Source organism: Protopterus annectens, chromosome 3.part1 (assembly GCF_019279795.1).
Source record: "Protopterus annectens isolate FY-2018-M chromosome 3.part1, PAN1.0, whole genome shotgun sequence".
In the NCBI taxonomy this organism is placed as follows: Eukaryota; Metazoa; Chordata; order Ceratodontiformes; family Protopteridae; genus Protopterus; species Protopterus annectens.
In genome coordinates this window covers 140,221,374-140,240,982 of record NC_056732.1, presented here as the reverse complement: position 1 = coordinate 140,240,982, position 19,609 = coordinate 140,221,374, and the positions used below count along the sequence as shown (strand labels likewise).

Here is a 19,609-nt window from a genome sequence, read left to right as displayed (position 1 = left end):
AGTTAATACCAGAAATGCACCAAGTCTAGTCTACTTTGTAAAAAAAAGCACAAGGAGTGCCAAATTAATTTCAGCATTTCAAAGGGAATGACTAAATGAGACATGCCAAGTACTCTCTCTCTCTCTCAAGACACTGTAATTCTCTTACTATACAGTAATGTAAGTTATGATCTTACTTCTTCCATTATTGCCATGGTTGTAATTTTTATTTCATTTATGTTCATAGGTAAGTACTAGACTAGCTGCCCTTGTGGGCCATTTTAAGTCTAGCCAGTTTCCCTCAAAAGTGAGAATTGAATGCTGTGTGTCTGTGAGATAAACACCTTAACCATTATGTCAACCCCAACAAAATCGACTGTGGTGGGACTCGAACCCACAACCAATGCCTTTTACTATTTTGCAAGTATAATTTTTATTTAATTGTTACATGTGCCAATTGCTTGGGCTGTGTCTGAAAACGTGCCTTATGACCATTTCATCTATGCATTTAATAAGTAATAAAATGGTATAAATAAAGGCAAACAAGATAAGAATGTTAGGGTGCCTCAATATACAATAAGGTCTAAGGTCTGTCTTTTTTTAGAGATATAATGTTTATTTGGAAATCGATTTCCTGTAGAATTATGGTGTATTCTGCTTTCAAGATAAGCAGAACTGGACAACTTCCTGATGAGAAATGTGCAGCTTGTGAATGGCAATGTGTTAGGAAAGTATTTCAAAAGGTTAACAGTTCATTGTGATTCTACACAAAGCAAACCTCTTTGTAGTTCTTCATAATACTTGACCGCAATATATACCTTTCTGTATTGTCCCACCAATGCACATGGGCAGTAGCTTGATTTTCCTTTCCAAGTAATCACAACATTCTTTCCACTTCTCCACTGATTTAGAATGTGTTACTCAAAATAACGTTATATTTGACAAGCTTGATTCTGATTGCAGCAAAGCAGCTGAAAGATCCTTAGTTCACTATAATTTGGCAGCTGTCATATAACATGTGTCTCCTAGTCAAGTACCCTCAATAAAACATTGCTGACTGAACAAAAATGCTGTGTTCTCTCAACATGTGTAAATGGAGGATTTGCTGCAACCTGTATAGATGGAATATTTGTGTTTATTCTTAGATTATCCTCAGATGTCATAAATGTTTTAAATGTCTTGTTTCAGAAGCTCATGTGTGTATGAAAAGAAAAGATTTAATTGATTTTCCTGTTTGGCTTAGGATAACTCATTTAACCTCATTTCTTGTCTCCTACATAAACAGTCAAATTACCTACATTATCAGGATGAATCAGTCTGGTGGTCTGGCTGAGAGGATTAAGCTACAGTCTCTGATCTTACATAACTGTACTTCTAGTAATCCCATTAACTGATCGTCACTCACCATATTGCTTGCCTTCATCTCCAACACAGCTTCTTTATTGTGTGCTTCTCTCATCTTCTGACAACTCCAAGCATGAACATCAGTGCTCCTTTACCTCTATTTAACTAATAAATAAATACTTCCAAATGTAAGGTTTTAAATGGGAAAATAACCATTCAGCCTCAGAGAGACTAGGGGAGCATATCCTCTCATCTCTTCATATCACCAGAAATCCCACAGCCACAAATTTTTTTTAAAGTTTTCTTGCTGACCAAGTGACTACCACTTCTGATCATTCTGAAAAAAAATATTTTTCTGTTTCCTGAACCAGTTCTTTCAACTATCTGCTTTCTTCCCAAATTATGAAAATAAATGGGAGCACTTGACTTATGCTTTAGACAGGCACACGCCAAGATGTTTCTAAAGTTATAACTAAAACTCACCAACTGAAAAATATGAAAGGGTAATGAGGGTTACCTTTAACAAAGCAAAAATTAAGTAACTGGCTCATTGTATTGTGTTCTGTTTTGATAAATGCAGCATTACTGTTGAAGGGCCTGATAAGAAGCAATCATCTAGGGCTGCTGTCATGACTGCTACATATTTCAAGGAATATATCTGCCTAGTATTTGCTGTAGTCAGTATTTCTGACAAATGCATAGTGTGATACTAAGCATTAGAATGCAGATAGGCAGTCTTGAGATAGGGTAGACATTCGCAGTTTGGAGGATTAACTAGCTACTAACCACCAAGTTTGTATATATATATATATATATATATATATATATATATATATATATGTATATATATATATATATATATATGTATATTCCTTGAAATATGTAGCAGTCATGACAGCAGCCCTAGATGATTGCTTCTTATCAGGCCCTTCAACAGTAATGCTGCATTCATCAAAACAGAATGCAATACAATGAGCCAGTTACTTAATTTTTTGCTTTGTTAAAGGTAACCCACTTGGAAATCGGCACACATGTAAGGATTACTGTCAAGATGATGCTGCCAAAGTTAGGTACTACAACTATGTAAGGTTATCCCTCTAACAGTAGACATATGAGGGCAAATTTATTTGAGGAGTAACAGCCCCCACTCACAATCCTTCTTTTGAATGCATTTTTCTGTTCTATTCTACAATAACATTCTTTTATGTACCTATTTAAATTTTTCAGTGGAACAGTTATTTTTGTGTTAATTAATCTGTTGTCTGAAGTTTCTGTCTCAGAAAAGATGATTTGAGTACCTGCCATTGAAAGTTATCTAAAAGTCTCATGTTGACCTCATTTAGTGCATCACATATGTAAGGGGCCAGTAGTGGCTTATTTGTGGGAAATATGATCAAGATCCGGTGTTTTGCAGATGAGCATGCCCATTTGTAAAGGCTGTTGCACACATAATTAACACCCTTGTATATATAGCATTGTTTTGAGCGCTTAACTCAGCTGTACTATTCTGGTGCCTATGGATTTCATTCAGGGAGGATCACTGTAACAGTAAAGCATGACATTTGGATTTAAGCACCTTTGTCATTATCTTTTTCCACTCATGATTTTGATCATCCTCACTTCTGTCCCTTTAAGGATTATCAATGTTTTGTGAAGCATTTTTGATGTGCAAGGTGCCCTTATATGCCAGTATTCTTGGAACTCTTGTTACTTTTTGACATTCTCAGTACTGGAGGTCCGAGGTCCCACATTAACACTGGAAAAATGTCTGCCTGGGAGCTCATGCTTCTGTGCCATTTATCGTTTTTTAAAGGGATATTTAAAAAAAATGAAATACTATTGAAACGTAGTTGTGATTATCTTTTTATATTTACAACAGTAGCTATATTTTTCTCAATTTTCTTATTCTTTTTGACAAAAACACAACACAGATTCACACAAAAAACATCATAAAAGGGTTATGATGACAAGGTTATCAAAGTAAATCTTCAAGAAAATATCTAAATTACTTAGTACCAGAACAAGATGACTGTTTTATTAATAGGATGCTGTTGCTGTTCAACTGACTCTCAGAAAACAAGGATAGTAAGTCATTATCAAAAGTAACAAAGTTCTTTTCTCCAACCTCAGTGCTGTCAAAAGAACATTACAGAACCATTATGTTATCTAACTTGCAGTCTCATATGATCTTGTCACTTGCAGTCATAACTGGTGAAATAGCATAATGCATCTGCAACATTTAACCATTCTATACCCACCAATTACATTAACTAATCTGGACCATGTTATCACATTTTTCTTTTGAATATAAAACATTTACTATACCATATTTGATTATAGTGCAGGAGTACTGCAACAGGAAAATATGTAATTCCATTCTTTGGACTAATGCTTATCTTCAGTATAGATTGTATGCAGAGATGTAAAACTTCACATATTCCTGAAAAGATTCAAGATAGCAAAAATATCTTTCATTGGTTGTTCTAATTCAGTGGTGGTCTTTATATGACATGAATTATTTTTCTTATTAGTGTCTCTTTTGTGAAAATATTGATTCACATTGTAGCATTTTTCATTTGCCTTACAGAAGATCCTTCTTCTCCAAATAAGCGATTCAGAAAAATGTTAAGACTCGAAATGGACAGTTCATCCATGTTCAGATGATTTCTAGGGTGTTTGAAAGGAATTACTGCCCAGATTCAGATGCACCAACCCCACAAGAGATTGACACGATGCACAACATTCCTTTAGGTATACAAGATTAATCCAGTACATATAAGGCAGACCATGCTACTCTGTCCTTATCTGCATCTAATCAGAGTGATAAGGTTCTCCTCTCTGTCATTAACTTTGTTAAAGAGTCAGATCTACTAGCTAGAAATGTGGTGCAAAATATGCACATTTTGGTCCTTTGCTGTTAGGGCAAACTAAATTTTTAATTTGATATAGTGTCATAGCAGAATTCTATTTAACAGCAAATTCTGAAAAAATATATTATATTCCAAGTAATAATACTACCACCAGTAAACTGAAAAAAAAAAAAAAACTTGTTACTACAGATAAAACTGGACATCATCCACTGTAGTGTTTCATCAAGGCCAAATGTGTCAGGAGGAGTTATGAGAAGATTTGTATGGCTTAGAACAGAGTCCTATAATGCAGAATGCAGATTCAGATTACTGAATTCTGCAGTGGCAAAAAAACATTTATTTGTACAGCCATCAGATGATAGCCTTGCAGCCTTACAAAAGAGAAGGAAAACAATGTTTTCATTTTAAGAAATGTATGTGCCATCTACCTCTTAGTTTCAAAAGAACAGTCTCTTTAAGAAAAACAATATAAAAGAAAGCAGATAAATTACTTCTTAAATTCAATATTAAAGGCAGATATAACCAAAGTTCTTCCAAAATGACTCCAGCTTCGATTCTACCCCCCTTACTACCCCCAGGAGAAACATTTCAGTCAGCTTTCTGCATGACAGGAGATGACCACAGATATATGGGTTTTTCAAACAGTGCAGTGTGGTTATAAAGTAGAATTTGTTCAAAAACCATCAGTGCAGCTTGCTGCATGGATGCCGCCACATTACCTCCATCAGTCTTTACAATTATTAGATAATTTACTAATTAAGAGGCAATGCAGTGGGCATCCTGCAGATCGCAGGATCAGAAGTGTTTACTTCAGACTATTCCTTTTTTAAAAGAATAGTGCCATTGGACCATTCCTAGATCTACTTCATTTTCCAGAGGAAAACACTTGCATGGATGGTAACTGCATATTAAAAAGATGTCTATCTTTGTATTCCAATAATGTTATCTCACTGAAAATAACTCATCATTCAGATAGCTCAGCATTTTTTCAGCTTTCAGCTCTTGAATTTGGAGCATCCACTGCTCCTACTGCATTTCACATACTTAGCTCAAGTGTTTGAACATCTCAGAAAAAAAGGTGATTGCTTAATAGATGCAAAGGAGTAGTCACTGCTGTATATGTTAAATACTTATCCTATTCTGCTAGTTCAGAAGCAGTGTGTTCAGCTCTGCCACTGGTAGCTAGGTTTGTTAATAGACACTGTGCATTAGAAGGGTCAACCAGTTGAGGATAAGATGAAGTGGCTATCATTGGGGATGGTTGGGGGGGGTTGCAACAGTCTGTGTAATCTCTAGTGAAGACTATAGGTCTTGAAGACGCCCTTCTGTAGAAGGGGAAGTGACAACATCCAGTGTTCAATATGTGGGTGCATGTACCATTCACACTGATGTCACTGCACATTCTTCCCCTGGCTAGTGAGTCTGACCAGTCACCCATAGTATTATGGCTCCCAGTGCCCATCCACCTCTCAATATGTGAGTCCTCACTCTCGTGCCCTTGGCTATAGCAGTTTGAAGAATTTGCAGGCCATGAATGCAGAAGGTTGGGCTGGTGAAGGAATACATCTGGGATTGCCTGGAAAAGCGATAGGTGAAAATGGAGGTGACAGGGACAAATGCTGGAGGTCAGTGGAGGTTAGATGGAGAAGTTTGTGACAGAAAAAAGATCAGTCATCTTTTTTCCAATGTTTAGAAGTAAGAGCAAACTACAGCAAAAAAAAAATCATCTACAACACTGTAAGCTACAGTAATTTTTCTAGAAGCCATCATAGATTTGTTATTTGTGACTTTTTTTTTAAGTCAGGACAAGCAGAGACTCACACAGTTGTGAACAAACTCTCTCAACAGCAAATAATTAAAGTAAAACAGTTTCTGATAGCTCTGGGACCTATGGCTTCTTGCATTTTCTTAGTACCTCATGCAGTTGCATATAAGAAAGACACAGCAGTACCTCAGAAACCTGTGGAATCCATCTACCAATTGAAAGGCTATGTTGATTTGTATTTCCTAATATATGAGAAAATAATTCCTGTGATGGACCTATATGACAAAATTATTCATAGGAATGACCTTCCTCCAACAATAGTTCAATATCTAATAACAGACTCTTTGGATTATGCTTGGGGAACTCACTTCAGCAACCTGCCCATACAGAACAATTAGAATCAGCAAGAAAGTTCACTTCACATAGGACTGAATGAGGTAAAAGCAGCTTACATGACCTTGTAACTTTGAGAACCTCCAGGACAGATTTTACCCAGTATGTTATCAAGTTAGTGCAGGCAATATCAGAGTAATATAATATATTAATAAACAAATAGAAGCAACATATTTCTAATAGACAGTCCAGATTTGATGGTGTTTTTTTGTTACACATTGGCTCACAACCTTAAATCCTTAACAGATCTTATCCCAGGATTATAGAATCAGTAGATCCTTCAAGCAGGAAGATAACTTTAGATCATGAAAGGATATTTTGAGGCAATACACAAATTTAGGTTTCCTAAAAGTGGACCCATTTGCCACAGACTTTAACAATCACATCACAACTTTTTCCTCCCACTCTACTCAGGAGACAGTTTGAAGAATATACACTTTCTTCTTTTTATTGACTCAAACTTATCATAAGTCTAATTTTTAATATCTCTGCCATGGCTGAGGAAGCTGTGGTATTTTTTTAGTAAAACAGACCAGTCTTGCACATGGCCATTGCCTTAACATAAGTCCTTAACTCATTATCAGTTTGTGGTGTGGAATGTCACACTTCTAGCTGTATATACACAACTCGCACTCCAGAGCATTTTCTGAAAAATAAACTTAAAAAGCATAAGATAGCTAAATGAAAATATATAAATGAAAATATTTTTTGAACAGTAATAGCTATTAAAATTTCACAAACAGCAATACAGTGATAATCGTCAGTACATTAATTTATTATGATGGACAAAACCCCCAAATTATATTTTTCACTAAACTTTCACACGGATTCTCAGATCTTGTAAACTGTACATCCTAGACATATATTGTTAGAACATTTTTGTTAATCAGATATAAGCTTTCCAATTAAAATAAATTCCTCTGTTAATACATGTTTGTTGAGCTATTTACAGAAATATGAAACCATATGCTTAATTGCATAATTAGCAATACAAATAACACTGAATATCTCTCAAGTTGTGTAATGTGCAATTATCAAAGATAGTTTTCTTCAATAACATCTAAAGATTCAACTGATGCTGTGCAACAGTTTGTAAGTCCCTTGGTTTTTGCAGTATTAAGTACATATGGAAATATTGTTTATTTTCATAACTGCTAACAAACTAGCAATATCTCATCTGTAGTGTGATATAAGTGGGCACTGGAAACAAATGATGTTCTGTAGTCCTATCTTGGCTTCATTCTTACACTTGGGATCGGGGCCGAACCTCGGCTCCGACTCGGCCATTCTCTAGCTCAAAAACTTCTGGTTGGCTCGTGGCTAGGAGGTATCCCATAATGCATGCTAATGTAACCCAGATCTCGTTTGCCACTCGTTGAGCTCAGACATGCTTCTTCTTGGCCATGGCTAAGTGAAAACTTTGCAGTATATTTTTCCTAGTTATTTGCTGACTAAATAATTGTATTCTCTAGTTTAGTGTTTTATCACATTCCGTGTCTGTCTTAGACAATTTGCTGCATTGTTTACTGTTTGTACTGTTTGTGCGTTGATTGGCCATCCTTCCGTTGGCCTTCTTGTATCCCTGCATCTCTTTTGCTTGCTGTGCTAATTATTTGTTCTTGTTTTTTCTCTTTCACCTAGGGCTAGGCCTGTTTAAGTTAGTGGACCTAGTCCTCTGTTCTGTTGTTTGGGTTTTCTCCCAGGGCTAGGCCTGTTTAAGTTAGAGGACCTAGTCCTCGGTTTATTTCTATCTTCATCTCTTAGGGCTAGGCCCGTTTAAGTTAGAGGACCTAGTCCTCTGTCTGCCTGTTTGTCTTTGCTGTTGCCTGGACTAACTGTTTGGAGGTAGTTCTTGTTCATTATTATCTTTAGTTGTTTATTGCATTAATGTCTAAGGATTCTAAGGATCACAAGCCTTCGGGCTTGAAAAAATGTACAAAATTTGCCCAGAAAATGTCTTTAACGGATGGGCACAATCTGTGTGTGTACTGCTTGGGTGCTATTCACCGACAAGAGTCTTGCTTGTTTTGTCATGCCTTTAGTCCCCGTGTTTTTCAAGAGAGAAAGAACAAACTTATCTTGAAAAGACTATTAAAGCATTCTTTTGAGGATGAGTTGGCTTATTCATCCTCCAATTCTAAGTTTCCATCCTCCAAGAAAGACAAAGCCAAATCTACAAAAAGGCGGTCCCCCACTCATTCTGTGTTGTCGGAGCCACCAGACAAAATTGCCAAACTGAAAACATCCTCTCCGGCTCCACTGGTCTTGGTGCCAACAGAGGTTTCTATTGTGGATCCATCAGTTTTGGCTCTAGGAGTTTTGGAGCTGAAAACTGAGCCTGTGTCTCGGAGCCGGTCAGCTGAACTCCGACCGGTCTCCCCAACTCTTAGGTCGCCTGTCTTTTAGCGATCTAGGTCCCCCACTCTATCCTCCAGGTCCTCTATGAGCCTTTCTGATGAGGACGTTGAGAGAGTGGTGCACAGACTGCTTCAGACCTCGGCGCTGGCAAATTTACTTTCGGCTCCGTCCCAGTCAGCTCCAGAGCCTCATGTGCCCATACACCTTGTCGATGTTCCTCCTCCAAGCCACTCTGGCACTTCAGAGCCAGAGATGTCGGTTCCTCAGGTTGTGGAAAGGTCAGTTCCAGCTACTCCAGTCGGTCTCTCGGTTCTGATCTCCACTCCGACCCCTTCGGTGCCATCAATGGGGACTAGGGTCCTCAGTTCTCCAATCGGGCCCAAAGGGGACACTTGGAACTGAACTTCGGTTCCGAGCCTACTTCTCAGTGCTTTGGCTCAGGTGAGATTGGACCCCACATCTGCCTCGGAGCCCATCTCCTTGGCGCCAAGGACTGCCTCTTCGGAGCGGTGGGAATCCTTGGAGCCAGGAGGATCGGCCTTCGAGGTGATGAGGAGTGTGCTGTTCAGGTCTTCAGTTTCAACCAGAGGCACCGACACTCTTCCCCCTAAACCGCCAACTTCAGTCTCTTCTCCCTCTCTCTCCCAACACAGCAGAGACTCGCAGCCACAGGAAACCTCCATGAATGGTCCCCAGTCTTCCGAGGTCTCCCCAGAATACCCTTCTGAGGAGCCACCTCAGAAGAAAACTTGTAAGAGGAAACATGTTGACTTCCCTGATGAGTCCATTACATCAGACACTGACCTCGAGGAGTCAGAAGGGTCCCCCAAGTCATCCTCTGATATCTCATTCGTGGATATACTTGAGATCCTGAAACAGAGAGGCGGTTGGCCCACCACATCCCCTTCTGATGAGGAGTCAGTGTACCTGAAGGCATTCGGGTCTCAACCCTCCACCTCTTGGGTGTCTCCACCTTTTGACAAGCTACTGGATCTAGTGAGTTGAAAGGTTTAGGAATCTCCTGATTCTGTGGAACTGGTTCCTAGAAGATCTAATAAATTTTTGTCAGCACCCCAGGACAAAGACTTTCTTACTAAGGGTGTTCCGGTAGATGTCATGGTGGTGGCAGCAGCCACCAAAAAGGAACTTGCTGAAACTTTCTCCATTGTCCATCCACTGAACAAGGAGTCTTGGACGATGGATAGGTATGGGAAGCATGTCTTTTCTTCAGCAGTTTTTACACTTAGATCGCTGAAGTACCTGTCTCATTTCACAAGGCTCCAGAGAGATCTCCTAAAAGAACTGGGAGAGACTCTGCAAAGTAACTTATCTGAAGTGGTATCTGAGAAGGTTAATGCACAGATGTCTACTTTAAATTCTATTGTAAACTCCTCCGTGAGGTTATCTTACGCAACTGATGGAGCGAGTAGGGCAGCGGGTTCAGAAAACACTCCTTGATGTGCTTGTGTAACCTTGCAGAGGCCTTTAAGTCTACATTTACCAATGCTCCCTTTGATGGATCCTCATTGTTTGGAACCAAGGTAAAGGACACACTCACCAGGTGCAAACAGGAAGGAAAAACCCTGTCTGCCATGGGAGTCCGTTTTTCCATTCCTTCTAGACCCTATCCCAAAGAGCAGAAGGGCGGCAAAATGTGGTTCAAGATGTTGTAGAGGTTTTTTCAGGATGCACAAGGTGATTCCTTCTCCAGAGGCAGAGGAGGAAGAAATAACAGTAAACGCCACCCTAGAGGCAGGGGAGGCCCACAGAACCAGGGAGACAGCGATTCCTTTTGTGGTCATCCCTATCAGCGCTCCTGAAAGGAGGCCCGACCGTGCATCTCTGGAGCCAGCCGTTGGTCGTATATCCTTATACCCAGAAGCTTGGCATGATTTCACTCAAGACAAGTGGGTATTAAGAATAATTACCAGAGGTTACTATATTCCCTTCTTTTCTCCACCTCCTCGTATCAGACGAATCCCAGATGTTCCACCCAATCACAGGGATTCAGCAACTCTAGAAATCCAAAAGTTGCTCTTAAAGAGAGTCATCCAACTCGTTCCCGCAGACCAAGTAGGATTAGGGACTTACTCCACATTCTTTTTGGTGCCAAAAAGAACAGGGGACGTGAGACCCATCGTGAATCACAGCAAATTGAACGAATCTGTACAGAAGTCCAAGTTCCAAATGGTCACCTTACAGTCGGTACTCCTGTTGTTAGGGAAAGCCGTTTGGATGTGCTCCATAGACTTCCAAGATGCATACTACCATATCAGAATGGACAGAGCATCAGGGAGTCAGTTACGCTTCCGGCTGGGGGCCCTGCCCTTTAGTCTCACTACAGCCCACAGAATGTTCACCAAATGCAAGGCAGTGGTAACGGCTCACTTGAGATGTCGGGGATTCCAAGTGTTTCCGTACCTGGACAACTGGCTCCTGACTGCCACCAACAGGCATCTACTGTTACAGGCCAGGGACACTAGCATTTCAACTTGCTTGCAGTTAGGGATTATAATAAACTGGCAAAAATCTGCATTATCGCCCTCTCAGCATGTGAATTTTATTGGCACCGAAATAAATACCATCTCAATGAGGGCTTACCTTCCCATAGAGAAAATTCAGAACTTCACGGAACAAATTATGAGCTTACTTCTTTTAAGGAAAGCAAAAGCAAAGATGGTGCTCAAGTTGTTAGGGACGATGGCCTCTACAATAAAATTAGTCCCATTAGCCAGACTATACATGAGGGTTCTGCAGTGGTTACTTTTGGCCCAATGGTCACTGCAACATCTACTTCTTTCTCACCCCCATCCTGATAACAGAATTATGCAAACAGGATCTTTATGGTGGACCCAGTCCAGCCATCTAAACACAGGCAGACCATTTGTTCCATCCCCCCGATTGCCACCATGACCACGGATGCCTCCCAGATAGGGTGGGGGGGGGGAGTATTATCTAGGGAGAACAGTCCAAGGCATATGGCAGGAACACGAGGCTCATTTGCATATCAACATCTTGGAGATGAGAGCAGTGCTTCTGGCATTGCAAGCACTTCACAGCTTTCTCCCTCTAGGGACGATTGCGATCCACTCGGACAATATGTCGGTGGTGTGGTACATAAACAAACAAGGAGGGACCAAATCATATCCCCTTTGCAGAGAATCCCTTTGAGTGTGGGAGTGGGCAGTGTCTTCCCAATGCTTTCTGGTCGCAATGCACATTCCGGGGAAATCCAACATGATAGCCGACAGGCTCAGCTGGGCTATTCTGATGCCTCACGAGTGGTCTCTGAACACATACATTGTGGAACAGATTTTTCCCAAATGGGGTCAGCCTTGCTGCGATCTATTTGCCACTCTCCTAAATGCCAAATGCAGCAGCTACTTCACCTTAATTCCCCCAGAAGGGAGACACCCAGAGATGCACTCGTTCACGATTGGCCCTCGGGACTTCTCTATGCATTCCCACCATTCCCCCTGATATCGAAGGTAATTCAGAAAGCAATATCCTTGGGAAGCAAAATGATCCTAATTGCTCCTTACTGGCCTCGAAAAATTTGGTTTCCCTTCCTCAGACCTCATCTAATGGATGAACTGTGGACTCTGGACCCAATGCCAGATTTGCTGACGCACATGTCAGGAGTGTTCCATCCCTCTCTCCACACCCTCAGTTTGACAGCTTGGCTTCTCCAATTCCATCCCTAGTCAGGCTTCATGACCTTTCTCCTGAGGTTATACATATTCTGACATCTTTTCACAAACCTTCTACCAGAAAGACTTATACCAGTAAATGGAAAAGATTCTGCTTTTGGGCCCATGAGAGAAACCTCGATCCTTACACAGCTCCCATTTCTGCCATTTTAGAGTTCCTTACTCAGTTTGTTCTATCAAGGCTCAGCAGCTGCCACTATTAAAGTTCAACTGGCAGCTATTTCTACCTTTCATTTGGCTAATGACTCTAACCTTATGGCGCATAGACTGTGTAGAGCTTTCCTTAAAGGGGCCACCTTATTAAGACCTCTAGTCATGGATCCTGTGGCACCCTGGGATTTGAATTTTGTACTCCATAGACTTACTTCAAGCCCTTTCGAACCTTCAGCAATTTGTGACCTTAAGTTCTTATCATGCAAAACTATATTTTTAGTGGCTATTAGATCTGCAAGGAGGGTCTCTGAACTGCAGTCCCTTTCCATTAAGCCCCCTTATTTGGTGTTTCACAGAGCTAGGGTCTCCTTATGGACAAAAACCCTTCCTTTGTTCCTAAGGTTTCTTCTCAGGCCAGTATTAATCAGTCCATTGAATTAGCTGTTTTCTCCCCTAATTTTTCTAACAAGGCAGAGTACAGATTTCACCAACTGGACGTGCATTGACAATTGCATTTTTATCTTGACAGAACTAAGAAGTTCAGAAAGTCGAATCGATTGTTTTCAGATACAAGGAAGGGCCTTCCAGTTTCTAAAACCACATTGTCTCACTGGATTTCCAGCTGCATTTACTTTGTTTATACATCCAGTGGCAAAGATCTTCCTTCAAGGTGAAAGCTCACTCTACCAAATCTGTGTCTACCTCGGTAGCCTTTCAAGCAAAAATTCTTATTAAACATCTGTGCAGCAGCAACATGGGCTTCACCTCATACATTCATTACTCACTACAAATTGGATATGGCTTCCAGGAACAGGTCTTCCTTTGGTTCCACAGTACTCAGGAGCATTTTCCAGTGAACCACCCAAGATAAAGGTGCTGGGGACACTGTCCCAAGTGCAAGAATGAAGGCGAGATAGGACTACAGAACATAAAGAAGTTATGTACTTACCATAACGTTCAATGTTTGTAGTCCATCTCGCCCTTCATTCTTACAAACTCTCCTTCCTGCCCCCACCTTGAGAACCTGGGAGTAGAGTGACTACTGCCTTATTGTTATGTTGGGTCCTTTCTACATGGTTTGTTCTTTGTCTCTGTATATTTCTCATTGCAGCAAACAAGATCTGGGTTATGTTAGTGGTGCATTATGGGATACCTCCTAGCCACAAGCCAGCCAGAAGTTTTTGAGCTCGAAAATGGCCGAGGTTCGGCTCCGATCCCAAGCATAAGAATGAAGGGACTACAAACATCGAACATTATGCAAGTACATAACTTCTTTTTCCTGTCTCCCACCATGGCATATCACACCATACCCCCCTCAATAGTATGTAGGACTCTCGAGTAAGAAAATATGAATAATAAGTGACAAATAGTGATAGTTCTCTACTGCAGCACATCCTACATTAACAATCATAGTGTAATTTTATTATAACACTTTTCACTTTCTAATACTGCCTATTATTAACTGGTGACTTGCTTAGTTGAAGTAGCCAGACCTCAGAAAAAGTCTGGATGCCATAAAGAGCTGTGGGTGTGAACTGGAAATATACAAAAAAGGTGTTATACACTCAATGAAGATTATTATGTCCTGTCGTAAAACTATAAATCTGCCAGTTTAGAGGATATTATTTTCATTCCCAATATATGTTCCCTTCTACATAAGCTATAGATATCTGAAAGGATGAGAGGAGATGAAATACAGCACATTTTCACTAATAAAAGTGACACTAAATATACAGAACCAACTGATATTGCCAACATCCTGGCAGATAGGTTCACTGATAACTTTACCCCTCTCTCATCCCCTAAAGGGCCCATCTCTATACCGGAAGAATGCAGAGTACCTGTAATCACGGCTGCACAGGTAAAAAACACACTCTCCAAAGCAAAGAACACAGCATCCATGGGGCCTGACAACATCCCAGGGTGCGTTCTACATGAACTACAGAATGAACTGGCACCCCACCTAAGTACCATGTTCAATCATAGCCTCACCTCAGACTTTGTGCCCACTGAATGGCGCACAGCAACAGTTATCCTACTGTACAAAGGGGGAGCCACCACGGACCCCGGGAACTACCGCCCCATTAGCCTGATGAGCCTGGACTGCAAGGCTATGGAGCGTATCATCATGGAACATATAAACAATGACACTGGCAATCTCCAAACTCTGGACCCTACCCAGTTTGGGTTTGTAAAAGGCAGATCATGTCTCCTAAACCTGATAGACTTCTTTGAAGTGGTCACCAAAGCTGTAGATGAGGGTAAGGTGGTACACACAGCCTATCTAAATCTCGCCAAGGCTTTTGACACCATCCCCCACTCTGGAATTATAGACAAACTCACTAAACTAGGTATAAATCCCTATGTCACAAGATGGGTTGCCAACTGGCTCACTGACCGAACCCACACTGTGAAAGTAGCAGACTCTAAATCCAACTTCAGACCAGTGACAAGTGGAGTACCACAGGGTTCAGTCCTACGTCCTCTCCTGTTTGGTATCTACTTCTCTGAAGTACAGGCCAACACAGAAGGTCTTTGGCTAACGAAGTTCGCAGATGACTGCAAACTAGGAGCCATAATCAAATCTCCTAACGATGTGGATATCCTACAAAAGGGCCTCACTGAGACAGATGCCTGGTGTCAAAGCCATGGCCTCAAGCTCAATGCCAAAAAGTGCATTTTCACCCCTTTTGGTAAAAACTCTGCACCCATGAACTACCACATAGGCGGTAGTCTACTTAACACCGAAAGTGTGATAAGAGACCTTGGGACACAGGTGGACAGTAATCTCTCCTTTGATAATCACATCACCACAGTAGTCAGGAAATCCTTCTACATGGCACACCTCATCACAAAAGGTTTCTCATCCAGGAAAAAAGAAGTCATTGTTCCCCTCTACTCGTCACTCATTAGATCCATTATAGAGTACAACGCCCGTTTTGGTATGTACCTCATAAGACATCTACAACAACAGGAAAGGCCACAGAAATACCTCATAAAGGGGATTACCGGCCTAAAACAAATGCCCTACGCAGACCGTCTCAAAAAACTCCAGCTTTACTCTGTCGCATATCGCCTACTCAGAGGCAATCTCTGACTAACATACAAAGCTATGTCAAACCCAGAGCTGTAGGACATGCCCCACATAAAGAAATCCCAATCCCTCCGAGCTACACGCTCTAGGGACCTAAACCTTGTCATCACAATAAACAGAACATGCTGGAGGGATAGATTCCTGTCCCAGAGACTTCCCATACTCTGGAACAAACTACCTATCTATATCAAACAAACCTCCTCATTAGCACTCTTCAATAAAAATCTTGATGATTGGATGGGATATAGGAAATTCACCCCGGGGATCACTTCTGTGGCTCTAGTTGACAGGGGCACAGGAAAATAATGTTTTTGGGTGTCAAAAGCCAGGGTACCATTTGGCTAGGCTTATATAGGCCCTAGGGCCAATAGCCTAGTACCTGCCTATGAACCTATAAGAGATTTGTCATCTAGACTGCTTCACAGGTCTAAAACTTTTACATTGCCCTATAGCAAGCCTTTTGTACTATTTAAGACATTTATTGACATGAAACTTGCTTGTTCGTCAAAATGTATATATTTGCAGATTCTGCTTGGAAACTATCCTAGCCATAGATAGCACCAAGACTGTCTACTAAAAGGAGTATTTTTCTTACTTTCTTAAAAGTGCCAAGCTTTGGCAGTAAATGCAAAGGATTAAGAATACGAGATTTAAAAAGATGCTTCCTTTAGTCCAGGGTTTAATTTTCTGTCTCCATAGCCTACTGTGCAATACTGAGGAAGTTTAACCCAACAGTGCTCCTGGGCTGAGTCTGAAAAAGATTTAGATAGATCAATGATCTACCCTGTTTAACAAACGCAAATAAATAAAGCAGATGGCATATCTTTCCATATTGTAATTTGTAATTTGTTTTATTTTGGGAAAGTTAACTTTATCTCCATTTGAACCAGCATTTACAGCAGATGAAAACATCTTTCTTGTTAATGTTACTTGAGGCAGAGCCACATAAGGTATTCAGAGTTACAACCTCTCATGTATAACCAACCTTGAGGCCAAAGATTGTGTCATTAATGACTGAATTAGTCCAAACCACTACAAGTCTTTTATTCAAACTACCAGAATGAAGAGGAACAATGTCAATATACTGTATGCTATTGTTAGCAGACAACTTAGATATTATACAAGAAGAACTAAGTTTAGAAAAACAGGTCATCTTTTTGTCTCATTCAGAAAAAGACAAGGTCTGCCTGTCACTGAGAAGACTGTCTAAATGGCTGGCTATCACTCAAATATTATAAACATACCTCTCAACCTCTTGCAGCAAGACATCTGGACAAAGCCAAAAATACTGGGTGGACAAAGGTAAAGGTCCAAAATCAGAAACAGATTTTAATTATTGCTCTTATAAATTTAGAAAGTTGGTAGAATAATAGGTCTTGCATTAGAATGCATTTTGGAAAGATATGAAGTCTAAAACTCAAATGCCTGTCATTATTTAGTGACATTAGTCCCCAGTGATTTGCCAGAAAACCACACATTTTATGAGAAACAGACCAAAACAATTAGGCCAAAAATCTGGACAGTAGAGAGGCAAGATAATAAACATTAGTAAGGGCAGTACATTCAAATGCTATTAGAGCAGCAGCAACATCAGTAGCATATTTAGGAATGTTTCTACACAAGAGAATTTGAGAGGTGCGACACAGAAGTCAAAAATTTACCAAACAGTACAAGTCAGAAGTACAGTCCAGAAATGGGAGCGGTTTTGAAATGCCTGTACTGCAGGAGATCATGCAGCCATCCACTTGCTAGATATATACAGATACTCAATCTACACAGATGTTAGCCTTTGCTGTTATTGTGGCACTCTTTAAAGAAGACAGCACAGTTATGTAAGATACTTACCATAACAGCAGATCTTTAAGAATCAAGCTGCCCTCCACCCAGTCTCCCAAAGGGTGTTGCATAGTTTTCTTGTAGCTGTTTTATTTATAAATGATTTACAATTACTTTTTATATTAAATACATTATTTTGTACAGCATAATGGCCTACAAAAAAAATCACAAAAACTGTGGAATGCTCCTAGTAATATTGGCTGTGTAAGAGTGCCTAGTGCAAATTTGTACCAAATTGTAACAGAACATTGTTGTGAGACCAGCATTTGTCTTCCTATGGATAAATGTACTGCTGATGAGAACATCAGATGGATTAAAAAGAAAACAAAGATGATTAAATCCATACATTCTGATTTACTGCTATCATGATTTGTTCTTGAAACTAGGAGAAGGTAATTTAAGTAGGGTAACAATTTAGCCAAGGATGAGGTATGTTAGCCATGGTGAAAAATGCAGTCCCTCTTCCTCTCCCATCACTAGAAGTAACAACACATGTGAAACTGGACACGCATGCAATTGTTACTAGGTGGCCAAACAAAACAATTTATTGCTACTGTCTGTATAACACCTCCAGTCATAGTACCCATTCTTGAAGTCATCTTACAACAAATCTTCTCTAACCAAAGAAAAACACATGAATCATCTGTAGTGTTCTGAAGTTCAACTACAAATCCTTTCTGAAAGGTACTTTAAGAAGATTGCTTAATACTGTCACTCCTTTTCAACTTGTTAATGAGGAGACTAGACTGAACCCACAATCCAAAAACTCCTTCCTTATTGATATATTTATTAGAAACATTGCAAATAAATGTAAGCACCTTTTCACCTTGCTGAATGACATCAGCAATCTACGTTTGTCTTTCAAAGCTACTACACTCCCACCAAAATAGATCATTTCCTGTTAAGCCCTGATTAACACTCAGACCATGTTGCAAGCAAAACTATAGCTAACTGACTGGACTGTCTTTTCAAATGCACTAGCCCCCTACTCTGCCTTATCTACCTTCTACAATTCACCTACTTCAATCCAAGATAAGCTCCTTCATGCCAATAAAATTACAGTTAAGAGCGACCATGTTCCATGGATTTCTGTAAACTTAAGGCCTTTAGTCAGGAATAGGAATATAACACAGAAACAAAAATCAGTTTTATCAAATGTTAAAGTACATTGCAAGAATCCAGGCTAGTGAAGCTAAAGCTGCATCCTTTAGGAATCGCCATATTGCGCATCTTGGTAACCACAAAAAATGTGTAGCTCCATAAAACCTCTTAATACTAACAAAGTCTTTCCCATATTAAACACTGCTCCCATCCTATCATCTGATAGAATTGTACCCATCCAAGTTAATATAACCTCTGCCTCTATAAAAACTATGTGTTTCACTACACAGAATGTTGTATACAAGGGTTGGCTGGATTGACAACATTCTGTGTTTCACTACACAGAATGTTGTCAATCCAACCACCCCTTTGCATACAATCCTTAACTACTGTCCCTTCTATTTTAAATGAGTAGCTATTAAGAATATAGCTAAGAATGTTAAAGAAATTGTCCATAGTTATTTCTGTAAACAAAACACGTTTATTGAATTAATTTTGTGTTTGAAATAGGTTTATTGAATTATCACTTATGACATAGGCAATCATACATTTATATAAATGAAAGCAAATCATCTTGGCATATTTTCAGTTGCAAACATAAACCACAAATAATTGTCTACACTGTGATGATAGGAGGTACTGCCAGCCATGCCAGGAGAAGTAGGGTAGTGGATGTATAACTTATGCCAGCACAGCTAGCTGAAATTTTGTAAATAACTGTATGTCATTTGTATATCAAACTGATTTGTACAGATGCTTTTGCTGAAAATGTATTGGTGATGTTTGCTTATGGTAAAATGTATCAAAATTGCACCCTGCCAGAAGGAAAAGAAATGTACATGGATTATTCTGTTTAAATATATACATTATAATAACATATTCTGGAAGAGTAGAGGTTAATTTGAATCCACATGACTTTGAAAAATATATCTGAAATTAAATTACTTTATGGGTTAAACCATAAAGATGCTATCCCACAGTTCTGAATGGAGCCAGAGATGGATGT

General features: G+C 39.8%; 1 protein-coding gene across 1 annotated transcript in view; it reads left to right on the top strand.

The window, feature by feature from the left end:
• Positions 1 to 19,609, top strand: part of ODAD2 (outer dynein arm docking complex subunit 2) — a 1,637,397-nt gene that overhangs the window by 1,485,894 nt on the left and 131,894 nt on the right. The gene's annotated exons all lie outside the window — the stretch shown is intronic.